A 16,240-nucleotide genomic window follows, 5' to 3' on the forward strand; every position below is an offset into this window, starting at 1 on the left:
TGTGTATTACTAATACTTTGTTTAGATTTTTCATCTACATTTATCAATTATATTAATTTGTAATTTAATTTTCTTGAGGGATCTTTATTTGGTTTCCATATTAAGGTAATACTGACCTCATAAAAAGAGTTTGGAAGAATTCCATCTCTTTTGATTTTATGGAATAACTTGTAGAATATTGATTATAGTTCTTATGTAAAGATTTTGCAGAATTGAACTGGGGATATATCTGGACCCAGGCTTTTTCTTTAAAGAAGGCTTTTTATTGCTGCTTATATTTCTTTGCTTGTTATTAGTTGGTTAATTTACTCTTTGTATTGGTTCAATGTAAGTAAGTTGTAGGTATATAAAAATTTGTTGATTTTTTCTATGCTTTCCAGTGTATTGGAGCATACATTTTCAAAATGTTTTCTAACAATCCACTGAATTTCCCCAGTATCTGTAATAATTGTCTCTTTTTTTCTGGTTTTTATAATTTGGTTTAATTCTCTCTTTTGTTTTGATTAGCTAAGGATTTATCAATTTTGTTGATTTTTTTAAAGAACCAGGTTTTGTTTTATTAACTTTTTATTGTTTTGGTCTTATTGATTTCTGCTGTGGTTTTAATTCCTCCATATAATCCAGCTATAGCAGTCCAAAATCTTTTTCTAAAGGAACTGATTACAAAGTATTATAGTAATACCTACATATCCATATTTATAGAAGCACAATTTACAATAGGCAAATTAGAGACCCAGGCTACATGTCCATCAACAGGTGAATAGATCACAAAGTTATGGGATATACACACAATGTAATTATTCTCAGCTATAAAGAAAAAAAACAATGTCATTTGCAGGGAAATGGATGAACCTGGAGATCATTTTGTTATTTACCAGTCACATAAAGAGAAGGGTCCTATGTTTTCTTGTATATTTGGAAGATAGAAAGTAATCAGGATTTCAGGATGACTTCAGATAATGCAAGAGGAACTCCATTGACATTACGTACATATATGAGAATACCAATTTCAATCTCAATACCCTGAGAAAATGGGGAGGGAGCCAGAAGAAAGCTCACCAAGTACTGTGTGCGTGTATGTCAGTATCACTGTAAGCTACATTAAGATGTGATAATATAATGCACCAATAAAAATATTTTTTTAAAAAGTTAGCTTTTTTTTGGTGGTGGTACTGGGGTTCCTGGAAGCCCTTCTACCTCCGGGCTACACTCCCAGACCTATTTTATACTTTTTTATTTTTGGAAACAGGGCGTCTTAAGCCACTGTGGCTGGTTTCAAACCTGCGCGATCTTCCTGTCCCCGCCTCCCAAGTGCAGGGATTACAAGCGTGCGCCACCATGCTCGGCAAAAGTTAACAATTTTGATGTATTTTTCTTAGAATGCTACATATATTGTAGTATACAGAAACTGTTACTCAGCTTTTTTTTTGTAACAATATATCTGAAAAAACAACTTAGATAAGAAAAATTTTTGTATTATGGTTTATGGCAGCTGGAAAATGGAGAATGAAAAGGGTAGGGATCAAGAAATGCCCTTCCAGGGCATTCTCTCAGTAACTTAATTTTTTCAATTAGGCCCTTTTTCTAAAATTTTATACCACATCCTATTAATATTATCAAAATATCAGTCCATCAATGAATTTATTCAAAGATGAAATCAGAGCCTTTTATTCAAACACTTACCAAAGCCTCACCTTTAAACGCTGCTCAATTGTAGACCAAGCCTTCAACACATGAGCCTGTGAATAACATTCCAGATCCAAACCAAAACTAAAGCTCAATAATATTATCTCTTAGCAAAGAAAAAATACAATAAAAAATCAATCTTCCAAAATCATTTAGCAGGAGTACCATCCACATGGTGGTTCCCAGCTATTCCTACATAATTTTTAGTAAAAGATGCTGTTAGTAATCCATCCATTTCTTTCCAACTTTTTAGTATGCTCTAGAAGAGTTTCAACTGCCAATATGTGCATCTTCAATATTGTGGGATTTTACCATTGCACACATTCATACACCCAGTCAACTACTCTTCCTGAACCTACAGACCAGAAGCAGTGGAGAAATTCAGACCATCACTAGCATAACTAACGATTCTCAGGACCTCATATCTGGACACTCCAGTTCTTTCCCTTTCTTGGAAGGTGAAATTAAGACATTTATATTGTAGTTTCCCCAAGTGTCCAAACAGAATTAAATGTACTCACCCACGGTTGCCCGATTTTTGCATGCCTCACTTAGCTAACGCCTACTTGTGTTCCTTGCCTTCCCAAATATACTGTATGCTTTTAATTTGTTTCAGAATCTACTCCAGGAAAAACTCCAAATCTTTTCTTCATGGAAGAGACAGAGACTTATTCTCATTTAAATAAATCCTTTAACTGCGTTCAGATTTTTTTTTTCCTCTCTCTGCTAGCACCATCCATAGACTGGCTGAATGCCATATAGGCTTCCATACTATCTTTCACAGCACAGCCTCTGAGAACACTTCTACTGCACAAGAAAAGAAGGAGCACTGTGGAATGGTTTAAGTCAGATTTGTTAGTTTTATCAGGGTCTCCATTAGCCAGAGCCAGTGACATAGAATAAAAGCATCACTAAAGTACCAGATGGAATACAGAACTTAAAAGGTAAATGATTATATGCCATCAACAAGAAACCACATTGCTAGTCTTCCATCTATAATTTCATTTGTACCTAACTTTTAATGTCTAAAATAATAATAATAATAATAATAATAATAATAATAATAACTCTAATTTCACAGGGTTCTTAAGACTAAATGAGGTAATACATATGAAATAAACTCCTGTAATGGGACTCTACTATCTCTGGCAAGATTTCATTGAAAGGGCAAAGCCAGAAATGATGATTACTTATCATCCCATATTATAAAACAAATTCCAGAGCACTGACATAGAACACATACTGTGAACATAGCTCAGAATATACCCTGAAGCTTATGAGAATAGGCTTAAAGTTTTCAAAGAATAAGATCAAAGTATTAGGATTTCAGAAAGTTGTATATTAAAAATATTTTTTCCAGCCGGGCGTGGTGGCGCATGCTTGTAATCCCCTCACTTGGGAGGCGGGGACAGGAGGATCGCGCAGGTTCTAGTCAGCCTTGCTGGCTTAAGAGACCCTGTTTTCAAATAAATAAAAAATATAAAATAGGGAGTGTAGCCCAGAGGTAGAAGGGCTTCCAGGAACCCCAGTACCACCAAATATATATATATATATATATATATATATATATATATATATATATATATATATGTGTGTGTGTGTGTGTGTGTGTGTGTGTGTGTGTGTGTGTGTGTGTGTATGTAGACATATATGTATTCGTATATGTATATATTTTTCCTATCACTTCATGGAACATTTGAAAATGATGTGGCTTCAAAATAATTACTACTATAAATTAAAGTATGGGATTCAAGAACTGAAACTTAAATTATACATGCCTAAAATTGTTGACCTAATTTGAAGAGATAAGTTGGAGTTACTTCTCAGGCAAAAGGCAAGAGTGGGATTGTCTGGACAGAGCACCACTGTGAGCATTAGCAGAGCAAGGGTAGATTTCTCCACAGGTAATGAGGAATTTGCAGAAATTAATGAGAACTGGATCATCTTGAAAGACATTTTAGTCATGAGTACTACAAAGAGGACCAAAGTAACCACAATAAAATGTTTAAATCCATGGATGAAGGTGAGCGTGGTGGTGCACACTTGTAATCCCAGTACTAGAGTGAGAGGCTGAGACAGTAGGATCTGGGTTCGCAGCCTACTTAGTGAGGCACTCTGCAACTTAGTGAGACCTTGTTTCAAAGTAAAGATTTAAAAAAAAAATTGGTCTGGAGGTTTAGCTTGGAGGTAGAATACACCTAGATTCCATCTCCAGTACCACAAAAAATAAATAAATCCATGGTATGAGATACAGTTCAATTATCAGACAGGTAGTGGAGGCAAACGGATTTACCAAGAAACTATAGCTAGAAAATCTTAATAATAAGGATATTTTAAAAGCCTACAATAAAATTAATATTTAGAGAAGTGACATTCCAAATGGACACCAATGTCATATTGTATCCATCAAGTAAATGTTTTTTGCTTATTTTCTTTACTCTTCCATTGATCTTGAAGGCATTCTATTACTGTTGCTTCCACACATGGTTGTCCCTGACTCTGACAAACCTAATTGAAGAAGCTCATACTAAGGTCATCCCCAAAGCCCTTCTCTATAAGCTTCTAAGACAGAATCAGAACTTAGCTGTGGGAAGAAAACAGCTTAATTACATGAGAGGTTTTTGTTTTGTTTTGTTTTGTTTTTTACTTTTTAGACATATTAAAGCCTAAAACCAGAAAAAGAGTGGAACTACCAGGGCTATTTATAGCATCAAGGAAAAAATATATATACATATATTTTTTATGGTACTGGGGGTAGAACACAGAAGTATTCTACCTCCAAGCTATACTCATAGCCTTATTTTATATTTTATTTGGAAACAGGGTCTCACTAAGTTGCTGAGAGCCTCAAGAAGTAGGTGAGGCTGGCTTCAAACCTACATGATCCTCCTGTCTCAGCCTCCCAAGCATGGGGATTACAAGTGTGTGCCATCATGCCCAGCAAGGAAAAAATATTTAAATACTTATATACAACCTTGTTCTGCAAGTAAGGTCCACACAACAGCAGCAGTACCAGGGACCCCTTAGTACTAGAAAATCATAGGGTCTTTCCTTGTCTTCTTGAATAAAAATAAACAACTTCCCTCAGCAGGTGCACACTTAAAGTACTCTGGTTTATAGAAGAGTGAGAAGAAAGAACAGGGTTGACAGTTTTCCCCCTTGCAAACATTTGATTCTAGATCCTTCAATAACCTAGAAAGTATTTAGAACAATTTACTTGACTGTTATAAAACTGAAGAATAAGTCTTAAGCCATCATCAGGATGAATCAGAAACATCTTTTTATGTAGCTCTTTTTGTGATGAGTCACAATGCTTATAGACTAAAAAATTATTTTAAAAAGATAATGAGGAGTTAGATATTGGGTAGGCAGTGAGGGAACAGGACTCCCAGGAGATAAGGCTTAAACAAAGCAACCCCTGACACACAGCAAGAAGGAAGGTGGTTTGATGTTGTTCATCGACCATAAATAGGAATAATTAAATATGGAGGACTGCAGTCAAGATGTCAGGAATCAAAATACATTTGCACCTATCCAGAATATACAAAGAGCTCAAAAGACTCTGCACTAGGAAAACAAACAACCCAATCAAGAAATGGGAAATCAAATTGAATAGACACTTTACAAAAGAAGAGATACAAATGGCCAATAGATTCATGAAAAGATGTTCTTCATCATTAGCCATCAGGGAGATGCAAATCAAAACTATGCTGAGATTCCATCTAACCCCAGTCAGATTGGCAAGCATAAAGAAATCAAACAATAATAAATGCTGGCGAGGATGTGGGGAAAGGAGAACTCTTTTACATTGTTGGTGGGAGTGCAAACTAGTTCAGCTACTATGGAGATCTGTGTGAAGATTCCTAAGAAAGCTTGGAATAGATCCACCATACGATCCAGCTTTACCACTCCTGGGTATTTTTCCAAAGAGGTTGAAAACAGAGAACTACAGTAACATATGCATACGTATGTTCATAGCAGCACAATTTGTAATAGCCAAAAGTTGAAAAGAACCTAGGCCCCCATCAACAGATGAATGGTTTGCAAAGTTATGGGAAATACACACAATGGAATTCTATTCAGCTATAAAGAAGAACAAAATCACGTCATTCGTAAGAAAATGGAAAGGGCTGAAAAGCATTATGTTAAGTGAGATCTGCCAAACACAGAAAGAGAAGGGACATATGTTTCCTCTAATATGCCCAAATGAGTTAGCATTGGGGATACCAGAGGAACTCCAGATAATGGAAGGGAAATCTCAGCAGAGTTTGAATGGAAAACTAAGAGAGGAAGGAGGCTGAACTTGATTGATGAGCGGCTATTTCCAAATAGGTGTAAAAGTACGAATATAGCAAGGTTACCCTGGGTATTAAGTATCGGGAGGGGGAAGGGAAATGAGGTGGGGGAGAGGGCACCAAATACAGATTAAATGTATAACATTTACTTTCAATAAAATAAAAAAAAATCCAAAAAATAGCTTATTTCCCATTAAAAAAAAAAAATCCATGTGTACCGACCTTAGACTCATGGGCTGTTGCTAACATATAGACAAGAGACCAAATATGTAGAATAAACAGTCTCATGACTTCAAGGAATTAAAGGCCAGGGATGAGAGATTAAGTCAAGAAAAACAATATAAAAAACAGGGACTTTCTTCATTAGGTAATTTCTATACAAGGAACTTCAAACATATATAAAGAGCCCTATGCTCCTCAGCATGGCTACCTTCTCAGGCCCCCTCCACTGAATGGGAACTTCAACCCTCCTTCTCTATTTGGTAGATTTGAGTGGACTTTGGGGAAAGGTGGTGTGCAATTAATGGTGGGGGGCCCAGGCTACACTCAGGCAGTTCCAGAAGGCCCTGCTGGACTTTGGAGTCTGTCAAGGCCCCCAGGGATAATCTAATTTTCTGCTTTCTTGCTCCTTTAAAATAAAAGTCCTACTTTCACTTTCTGGGTGTTTGTGGACTTTATTCTTAGACTCTGTAAGACAATAAGAATACCCAGCAAAAAACTTGGTACCAATAAAACATGTCTTTCTACTGAAGAATCACGTCTAAAAAGAAAGATATCCCATGCAAATGGCATTCAAAGCCTGTCTGGCATTATTATAATTTCTGTCTGTCTCTTTGTCTGTTTCTCTCCCTCTTTCTCTTTCTCTCTCTCTATATATAATGTGCATATATATGTACATAAGCACATTTATATATGTGCATATCATTTGTCATTAGTATATATCATTTGTTTATATCCATACACACACACACACACACACACACACACACACACACACATATAGAATATGTATGGCAATATACTGTATGTTGTTACGTGGGTATGTCTCCTCTGAAAATCTAGATATAAGTCAAATAGTACTATTTTTGAATGATTGATTCAATAATCATAAATTTTTTCCTTATTCACCATGTGGCTTACAAGTAAAAGTTTAATAAGTAAACATTTTGTATATAAAAGAGTCTTATAAAACAGTATAATAGAGAAGAAAGCTTCTCTTTAGAAGAAAAATCAAGCACAATTGAAGGGAGAGAGGGAGGAGAAGCACCAGCCTCAAGACTGAAAGAAACTGAGATATGCAGCCCGTGGCTGATCCAGAGCAGTTGGGGGTAGACGAGCCTTGCCTGATTAAGGCAGGCAATTTAGTGGCTTGGGATTTTGAGCTTTGACATTTCAGTGCCAATCATAACCAAAGAGTATGTACCCCAACAGCTGGGATCCTTATAATACCTTCAGGGAACAAACTTTTTTTTTCCTGCAAGAACTTAATCCCTACTCAACTACTTTCTGGGCCAAAGGTTTCTCTAAGGCTTTATAGAAAAACTCATACAAAAAAAAAAAAAAAAAAAAAAAGGCATTTAACGGTCTTACTCATCCACCCCTTTTCAATTCCCTGTGACCTTTAAAAAGTTGGTTGCACATTCAGTTATTTTATAAGTCACAGTAGGTTCAAATTAATCTTAGGGATAGGATATTTTATAACTAGTTAAAGGGACAGTGGAGAATTTAAAATCCTTTGCCACTATCTCTGTCACATAAAAATATTATTTTTAGCGATCACTCCATTATATTTCTATAAGTTCATTGTAACTTATATAAGTATAAAAAGTAAATTTTTGTTTTTAAATGTTGAAATAGTAAATAAGTATAAATTAGTAAAAAAAATTAATCTACAAAGTATATTTTGTTGACTATGGCATTATTTAAATAAAAACCACAAGGCATACTTTATATGTATAATAAAGTAAATACTAAGGACTTACTGCATTGGAAGTAATGAATGCTTGCTGACTAGAGGATAAAATGCACTGCTGTTTAAAGTTTTTTTTTTTATTTATTTTTTTGGATATTTGTTGTAGAGTATCTTAAGAATGAATTGTTGTTTGCTTGTATTTTTGTTAACAATACCTAATACCTAGGTAATATAATACAAACACTTCTCAAAGAAGTATTTTCAATGACTTGAGAAGTTCCAGTATAACATAAATTACTGGCTCCACCAGTCTACCAAATAAACATAATTCAAAGTAAAAATTTAATAATAACCCAATAACCAAATTATTTATGTGTCAAAAGATTTGTTTAACCAATTTATAAAACCATTTTAGCCGGGCATGGTAGCACACGCTTGTAATCCCTGCGCTTGGGAGGCGGGAACAGGAGGATCACGCTGGTTCGGAGCCAGCCTTGCTGGCTTAAGAGACCCTGTTTCCACATAAAAAAGTAAAAAAAAAACAGATCTGGGAGTGTAGCCCGGGGAGTGTATCCCGGAGGCAGAGGGGCTTCCAGGAACCCCAGTACCACCAAAAAAAAAAAAAAAAAAAACATTTTATCAGTTTACAAATAATGTTAGATAAAATAACTAATGGTAGTCTTCAAACTTTAGGTAGGCTGAGAGAAGGAAAAAAGAGAGTTCTTACTTCATATAGCCAGAGTGAACTAAATAGTAAATGAGCTGTTTGGCTCTTAATTTTCATGAGGTAGAAAACATTACTGGAATACTGTCAACAAATACAAATGTATTCATTTAAAGAGAAAATAGTAACAACTGGAAATAAAAGTAAACACATCTTACTAGCTCAGTTCATTTATTTTGAGAATTTTTGATAATTGCTCAATCAAAAGCAACTAAAAGTAGAGTCATTTGCAGCACAAATGTTTAAATCAAATATTTGTTATAATAATGTTTACTAAAATATGCTTATTTTCCTAATCTGAAATGTTTTAATATACCTTCAAATTACAAAACTATAGTAACAGCTATAAAGGAGTAGGTAAAAAGTCCAAAGAAATAAAATAATTATTTTATTTTTAAAAATGTAGACTCTGTGTTGGTCAAAGGAAAATAATTGATGAGTATAATGGTTTCTGTATACAATAATAAATTAAGAGAGAGAAGAATGTATTTAGTATAAGCATTGGCTCACATGACTATGGAGCCCAAGAATTCCCAGAATCTATAATCTGGAAACCCAAGAGTAACTATGGTAGAGATAAAAGACCTGAGAGCCAAAGAACTGATAGATTCCAGCCTGAGTGTGAGAGCCTGGGAGCCAGGGCAGTAGATTGATGTAGTAGCTAAGGAAGTTAAGCAGAAAACAAATTCAACCATTTTGTTCTATTGAGACCCTCAACAGATTGGATGGTGCCCACTCACATTAAGGGAAGGCCATCTGTTCACTCAGTACCCATTCGTGTGCTAGTTTCATCCAAAATTATCCTCACAGACACATCTAGAAGTAATATTTAATCAGATACCTGAGCATCCTGTGGTCCAGTAAAATTAACACATAGAATTCATTGTCACATTTGATAAATGCATTTGTTTGTAGGTTGACTTTTTATGCTGCTACTTTGCTAAACTCAGTTTTTAGTTCTGAAAGTCTTTTGGTGGATTCCTTAGGGTTCATATATAATATATCTGCCAGTAATTATAGTTTTACTTTCTTTCTAATCTGAATGGCTTTTTATTATTGACTAAAATGTCCTGTCTTAATGTTGGATCCGAAATGTTCCCAAAAGCTTGTGTGTTGAAAGAATGATCCCCAACACGTCAAGGTGCAGAGGTGGGAACTGGCTGAAGGAAGTTGATCACTGGGAGCATGGCCTTGAAGACTATGTCTATCTCTAGCTCCTTCTTTTATCTCTCTCCTCTCTTCTTTTTCTATCTCTGTTTTTCTGAGCTGCCATGAGCTAAGCAGATTTCTTTACCATGTTCTTTTACTATGATGTTTTTGCAATGGAGTTGTCTAACCATGGACTGAACCTCTGGAACCATGAGTTTAAAATTCATGTTTCCTCCCCTAAGTTGCTCTTGTTAGATATTTTGGTCACAGTGATACAAATCTGACTAACACACCCTGGAACTAACTAGTAGCACTAGTACAAAATTAAGCAGATGTCATGAGAGCAAACATTCTGGTCTTGTTCCTGATCTTAGGGAAAAAGCACCCAGTTTGTCATCATTTAGAATGGTGTTAGCTATGGCTGTTTTGTACTGGCCCTTTTCTTATATTGAGAAGATTTTCTTCTGTAGGTACTTTTCAGAGTGTTTTTATGATGAAAAGGGTGCTCAATTTTGTCAAAAGTTTTTATTGGCATCTATGGAGATGATCATGTACTTTTAATTTTTGAATTTACTGATATGACATGTTATACTAACTGATAACTAGAATTCCTATGATCAATATTGCATTGCTGAGGTAAATCCAACATGATAATGGTGTATAAACTTTCTATATATATAGTTGAATTTGGTTTGCTTTATTTTACTGAAAAATTTTTTATGTTCATATTCATAAGAAGTATTGGTCTATATTTTCTTGCACAGTATTTTCTGGTTTTCCTGAATTTTGTGTCTACCTTCAAATAAATTAAAATCTCTCTCCTCTTTTTTCTTTTTCTTCTTCTTTCTTTTTTTTCAGTACTGAGGATTGAACCTCCAAATTATACCCTCCAAATTATACCCTCAGTCCATTTATTATTGTGTGTGTGTGTGTGTGTGTGTGTGTGTGTGTGTGTGTGTGTGCTAGGGATTGAACCCAGGGGAATTTTACCTCTGAGCTACACCCCCAGCAGGATTTTTTATTCTTTATTTTCAAACAGGGTCTCATTAAGTTGCAAAGGGTCTCACTAAGTAGCAGAGGCTGCCCAACAACACAGATCCTCCTGTCTCAGCCTCCCAAGTAAAAGGATTATAAGCATACACCACTATACTCAGCTCTATTTATTCCTTATTTTGAAACAGGGTCTCACTAATTGCAAGTATTTCACTAGGTAGCTGAGGCTAGCTACAAACCTATGATCCTCCTGTCTCAGCCTCCCAAATACTGGCATTACAAGTATGCCCTACCATGCCCTGCTTCTCCTCTTCTCTTATTAGAAAAATTTGTTTCAAAAATTGTTACTCATTTGTTATTAAATATTTGAAATAATTTTCTAGTAAAACATATGGGCCTAATCATTACTTGTAAGCAATTTTTGTATTACTGATTAAAAAACTTCATTATAGATATATTTATATTTCATTAAAGTTATTTTCACAATTTTGTATCATCTTTCTAGGAATCTATTTCATCTCAGCTTTCTAACTCATCAACATACATAGTATTTATAATATTTCAAGAAGATCAATGGTGATATACCCTCTTTTATTTTGATTTTAGTACTCTGAATGTTCTCTCTGACTTATTTATTTGTTTTGGTCAAGTTAATACAAAATTTTGGACTTTGAACATTAAAATAAATTAACTGATTTCATTCTAATAGCTATCATTTTCATCCTTCTGCTAGAGATTTAGATTTAGTTCATTTTTCTCTTTCTAATTTTTTTTTTTTTTGGGTGGTACTGGGGTTCCTGGAAGCCCTTCTACCTCCGGGCTACACTCCTAGACCTATTTTATATCTTTTATTTGAAAACAGGGTCTTTTAAACCAGCGGGGCTGACTTCGAACCTGCGAGATCCTCCTGTCTCCGCCTCCCAAGCGTGGGGATTACAAGCGTGCGCCACCACGCCTGGCTCTCTTTCTAATATTTTTAAGGAAGATGTTAAAATCATTGATTTGAGATTTTCCTCCTACATATCTGCATTTACTATCAGTTTGCCTTTAGGCTTTAATTGTATAAGATGATATGTTGTATTATTTATGTAATTATCATCTTGATTCATACCAAAGTTGTGCCAATATCAGGAATGGCCTAGGAAGATTTGAGAAAGCTCTGATCTTTAATAAATATATTTCAAAAATCATTTTGTAGAAGATGGAAGGGGCAGACCTGTGGAAGGTTAAGGGCAAGTCAGGACTTGGTTACTGCTAGGAGTCAGATAGCTGCTGTAATGTAAATTAACCTAACTAAAAGTAATTAGCAAGTGGAAAGAGAAGGAGAGAACTTCCTCATTCTAAAGACAGGTTTACATAATAATTGATATCTAATGAAGAGGATGGGAGAACGGGATCCACTGAACCTAGGCAACCTTCATTATCAGAGAACCCTGGGTGTAGACCAAAGTTAGGCAGGAAAACTTAAGGAGATGGGCATTATCTATGCCAGAGTTACTTAGGAGAGAACAAGATGGAGGATGTTGTATCTATAAAAGGCTGTTTCAGATTTTGTATTTCAGTGAATTCATTCGAACCACCCCCTCATGCTATTCCTGAATAGTATGGGGCTCAAACTGTCTTCTGTATTTCTATTTTTTAATAAACTCCTTTAAATCATCATCAACAGTCCAGACTATTGCATATTTATCCTTAGCTCAGGACAAGAACCTGCAGTTTGAGGGGAATTGTATCCTGGAGCATAACAGGGGTCCTAGGAACAGATCCCCTAAATGGTAACACTTATTCTAAAACTGTAATAAAAGTATTGCTTAATTTTTTTATTTGGGCAGTTGTTAGTATTATTTTTAAAATTTTTTTGCTACAGTTTTCTCTCTTCTCTTTTTCTATCACTGTTATTGTACATATGAGATTTATTCACATTTTTCATTCATTTCTCCTCCTTTCTTTGGAATGCATGATCCATTAATGTAACTTCAAGTTTGCTTATCATTTTTTTTGCCATTTTAAAGTTTTCATTAATCTCCTCTCACAAATATTTCATCTTAATTACTGTACTTTTCAAACGTAGAAATTTTGGTTTTCTAAATAATGCCTATATACTTATTGGTATTTTTTATCTGATGCAACACTACCATTATAAAGCTCTTTTCCTCTTTAGTCATATTATTATTACTATTATTATTATTATTATTATTATTATTATTATTATTAGTGGTGGTGGTACTGGGGTTCCTGGTAACCCTTCTACCTCCGGGATACACTCCCAGACCTATTTTATACTTTTTTAAAATTTGTAAACAGGGTCTCTTAAGCTAGCATGGCTGACTTCGAACCTGCACGATCCTTCTGTCTCTGCCTCCCAAGCACGGGGATTACAAGCGTGCACCACCAAGCCCGGCAATCTTTTAGTTATTTAAACTTTTTTTTTTTTTTTTTTCAGTACTGGAGATAGAACCCTGGGGCATCTACCACTGAGGTACACCCCCAGCCCTATTTTCTAGTCTTTTCATTTTTGAAATTGGGTTTCATTGAGTTGCGAAGGTCCTTGCTAAGTAGCTGGGACTGTCTGTGAACCACAATCCTCTGGTCTCTGTCTCCCAAATGCTGGAATTCTAAGCGTGTGCCAAGGTACCTGGCTATTTATAATGCCTAGGAGTCTGCCTACTAAATTCCATATCTGGCTATCTGCTTTTTTTTTTTTTTTTTTTTCTGAGGTACTGTGGTTGGAACCCAGGGGCATTCTACTTTTGAGCTACACACCCAGCCCTATTTTTTTTTTTTTTTGAAACAGTGTCTCACTGAGTTGCAAAGGGCCTCACTAAGTAGTTGAGGCTGTCTGCGAACTGCAATCCTCCTGTCTCAGCCTCCCAAATGCTGGGATTACAAGTGTGTGCCAGGACACCGGGCTTGGCTGCTTTTATTGTCAATTTCTGTTTCCAACTTCTTCTAGTTCAGAGTTCATATTTTTCTATTCTTTTGCATGCCTAAATATTTTGTGTTGAAAACTAGGCATTTTAGGTAATACATTGTAGTAACTCTAGGTATTCTCTCTCCCCCATGGAGAAAAGGGATTTTTATTTGCTTACAGGTTGGCTTTACTAGTCTGGTATTACCCTCCGTATATCCAATTTGGAATGATGTTCCTCAGGAAAGTGGAGATGAGTTACTTAGAAATTATAATATGAGGAGGGCCAAGATGGTGGCAGCAGCAGCAGAGGTGGCCAATATTGGGGAGAGGCAGGTAGATTCATTCTAATCCACCCTGAACATTTGAGGAAATCTCCCCGCAAGTAGACTCCACCTGCATCACATGCTCAGAAACTCTGGGCAACATACTATGTAAGAAAAATGCTTGGGCCCATCAGATGGAGACCTGCATAGTCAGGTTGGCTGGCATCGCGTGTCCCAGGAGCCAGGGCGCTCCTGACCACTACTGCTCCTCTGTGTAGCCCTGGGGCTGGGTGTGCTTGGAGCAGCAGGACCCTTGGCAGGGAGATAAAAAAAACATTACTACTAAGTACTTGGACCCCAACTCCTGCAAAAGACAAATACTGTTTTATTAAAAAATATTGAAGAGGAGCTGGTGTTGGTGGTGCACGTTTGTAATCAAAGTGATTGGGAGGCTGAAACAGGAGGCTCGTGCAGGTTCGAAGCCAGCCTCAGCTACTTAGTGAGGCTCTCAGCAACTTAGTGAGACCCTGTTTCCAAATAAAGTATTAAATAGGTCTGGGAGTATAGCCCAGAGGTAGAAAAGCCCCTGAGTTTCACCCCTAGTACCACACACACACACACACACAAAAAAAAAAAAATTGAAGAGGGAAGAAGATGACTGCAGGTGAGGCTGAAGCGGCAACCATGGCCAGAGCAGTGTTGGCAGCAGCTGAATAGGACATGCATCCTTCTGAGAAACCCTGGACAGCAGATTTTGATTTAATAGCTGTTTGGGACAACACACAGAAACATTTTCAGTTATGCCTTCCTATCTGAAATATAGGAGAAAAAATGGAAAATGGCGGAATTAGAGGCTAGATGGCAGCATGGCGCTTGCCACTGCAAGAAAAGTGATTTTTGGAGGGATATCCCAGAAGAGATCAGAAAGCAGACTGCTCCTGCCACATATGCACAGGAATACTTAACAACCACATATTCTAGGAGAGACCAAGAAGGAGGTGGTGGCGGCTAGTATTCAGGAGAGGCAGACAGATCCAACCAAATCCACATTGAATTTTTTAAGAAATCTCCCCAAAAGTACACTGTTCCTGCCCCACTTGCTCAGGAAATCTGGACTACAGTCTATGTAAGAAAATATCTTGCTGAGATGGACCAAGATGGTGGCAGCAGTGGCAGCCAGTATTCAGAAGAGGCAGACAGATCCAATCCAATCCACCTTGAACTTTTGAAGAAATCTCCTCAAAAGTAGACTGCTCCTGTTGCACATATGCAGGAATTCTGGACAACACACTATGTAAGAAAAATGTCTGGGGCAAGTCGGAGAGAGCCCTGCCCATATTGCTGGGCTGGCTCCCTGGGCTGAGTGTCCCGAGAGACCTCGGCTCATGGTCGCCATGCTATCTGTGCTGCACTGGGGTAGGTTGTGCTTGGAGCAGCTGATCCCACTCTCCATGGTGAGGCTGTGAGCCTCCACTTTCAGTGGGGAGATAAAATCAATTGTTGCTAGGGACTTGGGCTCCCAGCTTCTGCAAATGACACATGCTGTTTCCTCCCACTTAAAGAAATATATATATATATATATATATATATATATATATATATATATATATATGGAGGGAATAATGGGAACCTCTGTAAACATCATGCCCACACTCACAGAAACCAGAGCCTGCTTCGGGGCAAGGCCAGGTCTGGAGCCAGCAGGCTGGGCCTGGAGCCTGTTGCATGACAGGCCTGGAACTGGAGCTTGCTTCACAGTAAAGGCCCAGTGGGTTTCTTCACCTATGTGGCCAGGAAGCAATAGAAGCTTCCTCTGCCTCACCTAATCTCTTAGCAGATTTCCAGATCCAAGTGACCTCTATTTAAAAAAAAAAATTGGTTGTGAGTGGGTCATCCTGTCAAAGTTACTCACCTTCTGACTTACAGGTTTTCAGTAAGTGGGAATAAGTGTGGAAAAATAGAAGCTCTAATACATTTTTGGTGGGATTGCAAGTTGGTGCAACCACTTTGGAAAACAGTATAGAAGAGCCTCAGAAGAAGGAAAACGAATTTACCATATGATCCAGCAATACGACCTCTGGATGTCTACCCAAAGAATGAAAACCTAAATTCCAAACTAATGTATGAACAACCATGTTAATAGCAGCACAGTTCACCACTGCCAAACTGTGGAACCAGCCAAGATGTCCTTCAACAGATGAGTGGATTTCAAAACTATGGGATATGTACACAATGGAATTTTGCACAGCCATAAGGGAGAATAAAATTACGGCATCAGATGCTTTTTTTTTTTTTTTTTTTTTTGTG

Source organism: Muscardinus avellanarius, assembly GCF_963383645.1.
Source record: "Muscardinus avellanarius genome assembly, chromosome: 5".
Taxonomy (NCBI): domain Eukaryota; kingdom Metazoa; phylum Chordata; class Mammalia; order Rodentia; family Gliridae; genus Muscardinus; species Muscardinus avellanarius.